Source organism: Heptranchias perlo, unplaced genomic scaffold (genome assembly GCF_035084215.1).
Source record: "Heptranchias perlo isolate sHepPer1 unplaced genomic scaffold, sHepPer1.hap1 HAP1_SCAFFOLD_63, whole genome shotgun sequence".
Classification (NCBI taxonomy): domain Eukaryota; kingdom Metazoa; phylum Chordata; class Chondrichthyes; order Hexanchiformes; family Hexanchidae; genus Heptranchias; species Heptranchias perlo.
In genome coordinates, this window is record NW_027139655.1 from 2419192 (window position 1) to 2428007 (window position 8816).

The following is an 8816-nucleotide window of genomic DNA, read 5'->3' on the forward strand; positions in this document are numbered from 1 at the left end:
TGTCCCAGCACTGACTGTGTGTATAACAGGACTGAGTGTCCCAGCACTGACCGTGTGTATAACAGGACTGATTGTCCCAGCACTGACTGTGTGTTTTACAGGACTGAGTGTCCCAGCACTGACTGTGTGTATAACAGGACTGAGTGTCCCAGCACCGACCGTGTGTATAACAGGACTGATTGTCCCAGCACTGACTGTGTGTTTTACAGGACTGAGTGTCCCAGCACTGACCGTGTGTATAACAGGACTGACTGTCCCAGCACTGACTGTGTGTATAACAGGACTGAGTGTCCCAGCACTGACCGTGTGTATAACAGGACTGACTGTCCCAACACTGACTGTGTGTATAACAGGACTGACTGTCCCAGCACTGACTGTGTGTATAACAGGACTGAGTGTCCCAGCACTGACCCTGTGTATAACAGGACTGATTGTCCCAGCACTGACTGTGTGTTTTACAGGACTGAGTGTCCCAGCACTGACCGTGTGTATAACAGGACTGACTGTCCTAGCACTGACTGTGTGTATAACAGGACTGAGTGTCCCAGCACTGACCGTGTGTATAACAGGACTGACTGTCCCAGCACTGTCTGTTTGTATAACAGGACTGAGTGTCCCAGCACTGACCGTGTGTATAACAGGACTGATTGTCCCAGCACTGACTGTGTGTTTTACAGGACTGAGTGTCCGAGCACTGAGCGGAGGGTGCACATTGGCTGCAGGAGGAAATATATGGGTGGGGTAGAATCCATGATAGGGTGGCGAGACATGGGGTTGTCGGTGGAGATAAAATCGGTTGGAGGAGGGTACAGAGATCGGGAGAGGGAGAGGGTCATGGAGGGATTTGAACATGAGGATTGTTGGGCTGGAGGAGGTTACAGAGATAGGGAGGAGTTGAGGGCCATGGAGGGATTTGAACACGAGGATGAGAATTTTTAAAATCGAGCCATTTCCGTACCAGGAGCCAATGTAATAACACACGAATAGAAAAAGACACTCACAGAGATCACACAACAGAGCATGGCCGGTCTCAAAGACCACCTCCCTCCTGGGGTCGCGGTCCTCTGTCCCGGGGTCACGGCCCCTCTTTCCTGAGGTCGCGGTCCCTCCATCATGGGGTCACGGCCCCTCTCTCCCGGGGTCACGGCCCCTCCATCCCGGGGTCGCGGTCCTCCGTCCCGGGGTCACGGTCCCGCCGTCCCGGGTCACGGCCACTCCGTCCCGGGGTAATGGCCCCTCCCTCCCGGGCCGCGGCCCTCCTTCGCGGGGTCGCGGTCCCTCCATCCCTTGATCGCGGTCCCTCCGTCCCGGGGTCTCAGTCCCTCCATCCCGGGGGTCACGGTCCCTCCATCCCGGGGGTCACGGTCCCTCCATCCCGGGGGTCACGGTCCCTCCATTCCAGGGTCGTGGTCCCACTGTCCGGGGGTCTCAGTACCTCAGTCCCGGGGTTCTCAGTCCCTCCATCCGGGCGTACAGGTCCCACCGTCCCGGCGACTCAGTCCCTCCGTCCTGGGGGTCGCAGCCCCATTAACGCCGCTCAGCCTGGAGTCAGAGGAGCTGTAGCTCGGGCCGCCCTCACTGCGCCGTTCCCAGGCTCGGGGTCTAATCCACTCCAGGGTGCGGACCCTCCCTGTGTCGGCCTCGCCCCCGCCCACAGCAGCGGCCGCCCACCTGCCAACCCGAGCCCGCCATCATCATCCTCCCGACGCCCGCCTGTTGCTGAGGGAATGTGGCACAGGGACCACGAGGCGCATGCGCGGCGTCCCTCGGGCCGGAGATGCACGTAAGCGTCGCGATGTCAGCGCGCAAATGTGAGAGATGGTGCCGCGTGTCACGTGATGGGAGGAGTCAGCCCAGGACGAAGGCGGGCGGAGGTGAGAGCTGTCAATCAAAGGGCCCGGAGTCAGCACTCACTGCGCACAGGGTTTGGAGAATTTGTTCAAAATATAAAAATAGAAATGTACAAAAAAATGAAAAAATTGCAAATGCAATAATCTGAATTAAAAACAGAAATGTCCAAACTCACATGAGGCTGATGGTCTGGGTCCTCCTGTCACTATTAGTCTTCTCTACCTGGGGCATAGGATGAGCAGAATGCTTGAATGCAACTTTCTTAATGCAGAGGGTGCTGCTGGCTGTATGGAATGGACCAGCGAGGGAGGCAGTGGGGCCTGATTGTATCAGCAAATTCTAGAGAGTTGGCTGAGTACCTGATAGCGATAGCTTGGGATATGACAGCCTCGAAATTGGGATCTTTCATTCATTTTTTATCCTTGTGCACTTATTTTTATTGATTGCTGTACCTGGACATCCAAACCCCTTTGCTCCTCTACAGTCCCTAGTTTCTCACCATTTAGAAAATACTCCATATTTCTCACCTGGTGCCTGCAATAGATGCTATTTGTATAACCTCCCACATCTTTACGATCCGGCTCTGTTTCCACTCTTTGGTGTCCAATAAGAACAGACATAGTGAGACTGGAACTTTCTTAAAATATTTCAAAATATACTTTATTTCGTAAGATTCATGGATACACACAGTTCAATGTAAACATTACGATTCAAAACAAATACATTACACATCATACGTTTCCATTATTACAATTCAAAACACAGTACATATCTTGTAATACATGCTGTATAATACAAGGTGGGATAGCCTTAAACGGTTGCCTTTCCCCATAAAGCCTTTGTGTAGGCCGCACCTCGCTTCAGTGTGCACCTCAGCATGTAATACTGGATCTTGGAATGTGCCAGTGGCCAACACTTAGCCACGGACCGTTCCCTCGGCTGGAAGACCAGCAGGTTTTGGGGGAACAAAGGGCCTCCTTGACCGAGTTGATGGTCTTCCAGCAGCAGTTAATATCTGTCTCGGTGTGCATCTTGGACAACTGCCCAGACAGCACAGCGTCCTGTGTTACCGAGCTGTTGGGGATGAACTCCTCTTCGACTCTACGGTATAGGGGATGAGTCTCCGTGGAGAGGGATTATCACCTTTTACATGAATACAAGGATCCAATCTCCCACATTCATGTCAGTGTTTGGCAAATACTGTCTGAATGGCTTTCACACACCTGTCGAACCTTGGGGTCAGAGACGTGGGGGTAATTTCACCTTCACTGCTTGGACGGAGCAGAAATTAAAATCGGGCCGTTTCTATGAGAGGCGGGTGATCCGCTCTCCCAGATCAGCCCCAAGCAATGGTGAAAATTTCCCTCCACGTGTTGTGAACCGGTGGCGTTTGAGACAATGGACCAGCTTGTGGGCTTCGAAGATTGATACTAGAGCATAGGTCAGGAAAGGTGTGGCCGATTTTAAGTATCCCCGCCTGGCGGAAATGGGGTGGTAGAGGCTAGTAAATGGTGTCAGGTCACGTACAGTCCCTTTATTGGTGACGTTCCTGCCTCCATCATCGTGGGTAGGGTCCTGAGAGGAGCGGCCGGACCTCCGCCCTAGTATCAATCTTCGAAGCCCACAAGCTGGTCCATTGATTCAAACTGCATCGGTTCAAAACATGTGGAGGGAAATATCCTGGTCAGGCCACGTGTAATATGTAAATCAGAGTATTATGACGTACGTGGGACACCATTTAATGTTGGGCACAAATGTGTGGAGGAGCCGCCCTTTCGATGGGCATTGAGTGTCCAGAACACGGAGAAGTTTCTTTTTAACTTATAATTTGTTGAGCAAGGAGAAGCAGGAGAGCTTTCCCTTGGCCTGCTGCGGCCGTGCGAAATCTCCCGGCTCCTGATCGTCTCGGAAATGTATGAGGAGGTTTCCTTTAAAATCTGTGTAACCAGGTCCAGCCTCATGTCCCATTAATCTCGCTTCAGTTATTAAATATTGCTGTACAACAGCTCAGAGAGGAAACAATCTCCGGAACTCCCCACTGGAGTTTGAAAATACATTAATATTTTACCGGTTAGTAACGGTCCGGGTGTTGGTCCATTATTATTCTGTTCCGGTCAAAACAAATGTCCCAATGAACAGGACGCTGTCTGACCCTGACAACTCACCCTCAGTCCATCCCACCGGGCAGTGAGTGTGATGGGAAATAATCATCAACGGAAAAGGAGGATTTGATTTTATTCATTTCAGGATTAAACATTTCATATTGAAATATTTAATATTAAAATTACATTATTTCCAGACTAAAAACAATTTCATGTTAGAATCACATCTTGTATCATTTCACAATACCGTAATTGTCGGGAAACATATAATTCCTGTCTGGTATTTTCGAATCTATTTAAAGCATTGGATTGCTATCAGTTACTTTATTAAACTTTTCGTTGTGAATGAATCCTAAAATTAGGCGTTGTGAATAACGGGCTCCCGAACCGCTACCACCCGTCTTATGCAAACGCGAAATGTGAAAATCTACTCTAATTGACTTTTTATTTCATATGGGAGGAAAGTGTTCAGACATTTCTATGATTTAACGAATGTAACAATTAGATTCAGTGGGTATTTCACCCCGTTCTTCAGCTCCTCTCTGAATTTAGTCTGGGTCAGGACATAAATACACGTGTTGGTGCAGGAACTGAGAAGTTGAAGCATGAAGGCGGCTGACTCAATGTCACTCTCCGTATAATATTGGGCGTTTGTTACCCGCAGAGAAATAAAATAAAAAACGAATGTACTCCATAACAATATAAAACTACCTGATATACTGAAGAGTAAAATGATGGATTTCCTTCGGTTCTCCATCTCTGGATCCTTGTGATTCTCTCCATTGCTGCGGCCCCGGAGTCCCCGGCGGACTCTACTGGCCGCTAAAATGTGCCTGGCGGTGAGAAGATTTAACAGTAAAATCAGAATGAATGGGAGACAAGGAGTTATCACGACATTAAACAAGTCAAACGCTGCCCAAGCGGGTGAAGTGAAAAAGGTCAGTTTCCAGACACAACCCCGGGGTACATTGTCCATTATATATTCCGGGTCATATACAAAGTACCAGGGAATATTCAGTAAACAGCTCAGAGCACTCACCACCCCGATAACAGCAACCGCCGTTCTCTCGGTGCAATATTTTGTTTTCAGCTTCTGACAACAAATGGCCACAAATCGATCAAAGCTGAAAACCGCTGTGAACCAGACAGAGGCCGGTGAGGCTATTAAACTCAGGACGACAATGAGACGGCACACGGGGGTAATGGTCAAGAATGAAACTGGGAAATAAATATCAACAATGCGCCACAACATGACATCAGTGATAACGACCAGGAGATCGGCCGCTGCCATTCCCACCAGGTAGCGAGTGATACATTTGGAGAGTCCGCACTTTCCTCGGGACAGGATCACAATCGCCAACAACTTAACTGTAAGAGAAAGAAACAGAAGCAGATAAATTACTGATCAGACCTGGAGACAAAGCATCAGTTTGAGAGGATCTGGGGTGTAATTGCCAGCTTTGTTGCTGCGTCAAACGGTGGAAACTGATTCACTGACCTGGGCAGCGCTTTCGGGCAGCGAAATGGTTTAAAACACAATGATCAATAATGAATTGGGAAATTGATACAGAAAGTGAATGAAGTGATCACCGGATCCACTGGAAGAGCCGAGTGAGGGCGCAGTGCACTTGGGGAAGGGAGAAGGGGTTTTACCGAGCGGGAATCCAATGGGTTAATTCTAGATTTGGGCTCCAGGTGGAACGGAAAGTGAGCGAGGGCCGGTTCGGTGGCGGGGATCGGGGGACAGGTGTAAGTGCTGCTGGTTTGTTGCTCTGGGTTGAGACAGCTGACAGGGGCTGGCTCAAAACGGGAAAGACCGTGATCAGCGGCGGTGAGTTTTATGCTTCGAATCGGCATGGAAATGGCAGCTGGAGGTGGAGCCGGTGAGTGAGATTGTGAGGGAGCCAGTGAAAAATGATATGTAGGAGCTGGAGGGGAGTCAGGAGCAGATGGCTTGGGAAAATGAATGAAATGAAACAACGGGTGAGGAGACAGAGGATTCAATGCAGTGGGAGGAGAGCTGGGATTCACAGGGAGAGACTGCAGCAGAGTGTGAGAGGAAATCTAATCTATAGGTCCCACTAACACAAATCATTCAATAAATTCAACCTTTAATATCTGTGGTGATTGGTGTCAGGGAACGTCTCGTTTTTTACATAACGTGGTCAATAAATTTACTTTGCATATTGAATTAAAATTAAATTAAAATGCACTCATTAAATTGGCCATGTTCTTTATTGAATGAAGCCGTCACATAACTTTTAGCATACAATATCCTAATAATTCAATGCGGTCAAGAATCACTGATTTTAATCTTTAATTACATTTCAGTTATGTTAATTTATTCAGTCAGTAAACCAGTAATAGGAATATTCACATAAACAGACTGTGGACCCGATAGGAATAAACACACCCGGCGAGAGTACAATAAAACTCTCAGAATCTGACAACATCCTAATAACGCCTTCAAGTCTCATTTGCTCTTCATAATTGAATTGGAAGTTTCAGCAGTTCATTCCGAAGAATTGTTCACAACGCTGCCGCTCTCTCTGTCTCTCTCTGTCTCTCTCTCGTTCCGACTCCCCCTCCATCTCGTTTTCATTCTCTATCTCTCCTATCTATCTCCCCGCACTCTCTCTACTCTCTTTTTCAAAGCGCCTTTTCGCATCCGAGTAAATCCTAACATTCTGCGCCTGCTTTCTCTTCACCAGCCCCGTGTTCCAACGATCCTATTCTTAATGTCAGTTTATTAAATTGTGAAGCCACTGTGAATAGTTTAACGTTTCTACAGATCATCCAAGTCTCCACCTGTTCACCTACACTGTTCACTTCATCTATAACGCATGGAATAAACAGAATTGTACCCCTCTTCCAGACACACCTCACAATAATTGAAATTCCTTCTCCTCTAATTATAAAGTACACCGTTAGATGGCGGCATTGTTCAATTAACAAAACACCAACATCACCGCTGCTACTTGTAATCTACAGATAAATAGAAGAGCTCATGATTCCAACAGATAAAGTGCAAACTGATACAACATAACCTCAAAAATATTGCATTTTACAGTGAATTCATCCACAGTTAATCAGAGAATGAGATGTGATAGAATCAGCATCAAACTCAGTTCAGTAACCAGACATCTGAAGCGGCGTCAGATACACATACAACGAAATAATCTTTCATAACAGTGACAACCAAAAAATACATTGAAATCCCTGTTAAACTGAACCATGTTATCTTGGAGAGAGGACATTGCACTGCCTCCTTGTAACATTGAGACCCTGAGCTGTCTCATGACCAATCACTGAAAACACATTTTTGAAAAAAATATTCCAGGACAGGTTAGTTCCAAAACATGAAACTGTTAACAGCTCCTGGTGGTCTGATACCAGCTATTAGCCCAGACACCTGATCCCAAAACATTCAGTACAGAGAATATTTCAGTAACAATGACAAGGTTAGATATACAAGATCATAACGCATAAAATGCAGCTGCTGCAAGACAAAAAGAAAAGAGACTTAGGACAGTCAATCAACTGATAGAACAAAACAGTCCACTGTGTAATACACGATGGGAGAAAAATCGTGTCAAATACAGCAGCAGAGTTAATATCGATTTACACCATGAACAGCTGAGATAATGGCTTACCTGGAACCCCAACGGCTGCAAGAACAGGATAATAAATACATTCTATCTGATACATTAGTGAATATCCCATTTCTGTGAGAAGCAATGACTTCAGTTGGCCTGGAAAGCGTTGCTCCGGCACGCAGTCTGTGTGGATTCATTACAGCGATCCCTGATTTATACAGCGGGTAAATCTCCACTGATACGGTTATACCCCTGATCATTGCTATTAGTTACAGTCATCTGAACAAACACATTACATCAGCAGCTTTGACTCCGATGTAAATGATGACGTGGATATATCACAAACATCTCAAAGTTCAGAACCTTGTCTTAATGAGACCTCTCTCAGGAATAAAGTGAAAAGCTTTGTTCAGAAAGGACTGGTCCAACAATGAGCGGCTTCATTTACAGTTTTCATGTAATTGTATTGACCATGTTCACTCCTGGAGATTCATTTCTAAATTTTACAGATATCTCTACATTGTACATTGAATCCAGGGACACAAGCAGACCCGTTTCACTCTGTTCCTGCAGTTCCCCAGTTAGAATATGAATGTTGAGTCTCTGACACGACGACAACCTCTATAAGGGACACCATCCTTTCAGGCAATGCTTAACAACCCTCTGTGTGAAAGAATATTCTCCTCATTTCCCCTCTAGTTGTTTTGTTAATTATTTTAAACCTATGTCCTCTGGTTACCAATCCAGTTGCCAGAGTAAACAGTTTCCCATATTTGCTCTGTACAAATCCTCATTATTTTGAACACCTCGATTAGGTCTCCCCTTATCCTTCTCTGATCTCAGGAGAACAAGCCCAGCTTCTCCAATCCCTCCACAAAAATGAAGTCCTTCATCCCTGGCATCACTCTGGTAAATCTCCTCTGTACCCTCTCCAAGGCCTTGACATCCTTCTGAAAGTGTGATGCCCAGTGTTGTACACAATAGTCCAGCTGAGGCCTAGCCAGTCTTTTGTAAAGGTTTAACATCACTTCCCTATTTGTGTATTCGATGCCCCTATTTACAGACCCATGTATCCCATACACTTGCTTAAACGCCTTATCAACTTCCCTGCTACGTTCAAAGATTTGTGAATATGCGCCCCCCGGTCCGTCTGCTCTTCCATCACCCTCAAAATAGTACATTGAGTTACATCGAAACTCCAGCACAGAAACAGGCCATTCGGCCCAACTGGTTTATGCCAGCTTTTTTGCTGCACACGAGCCCCCTC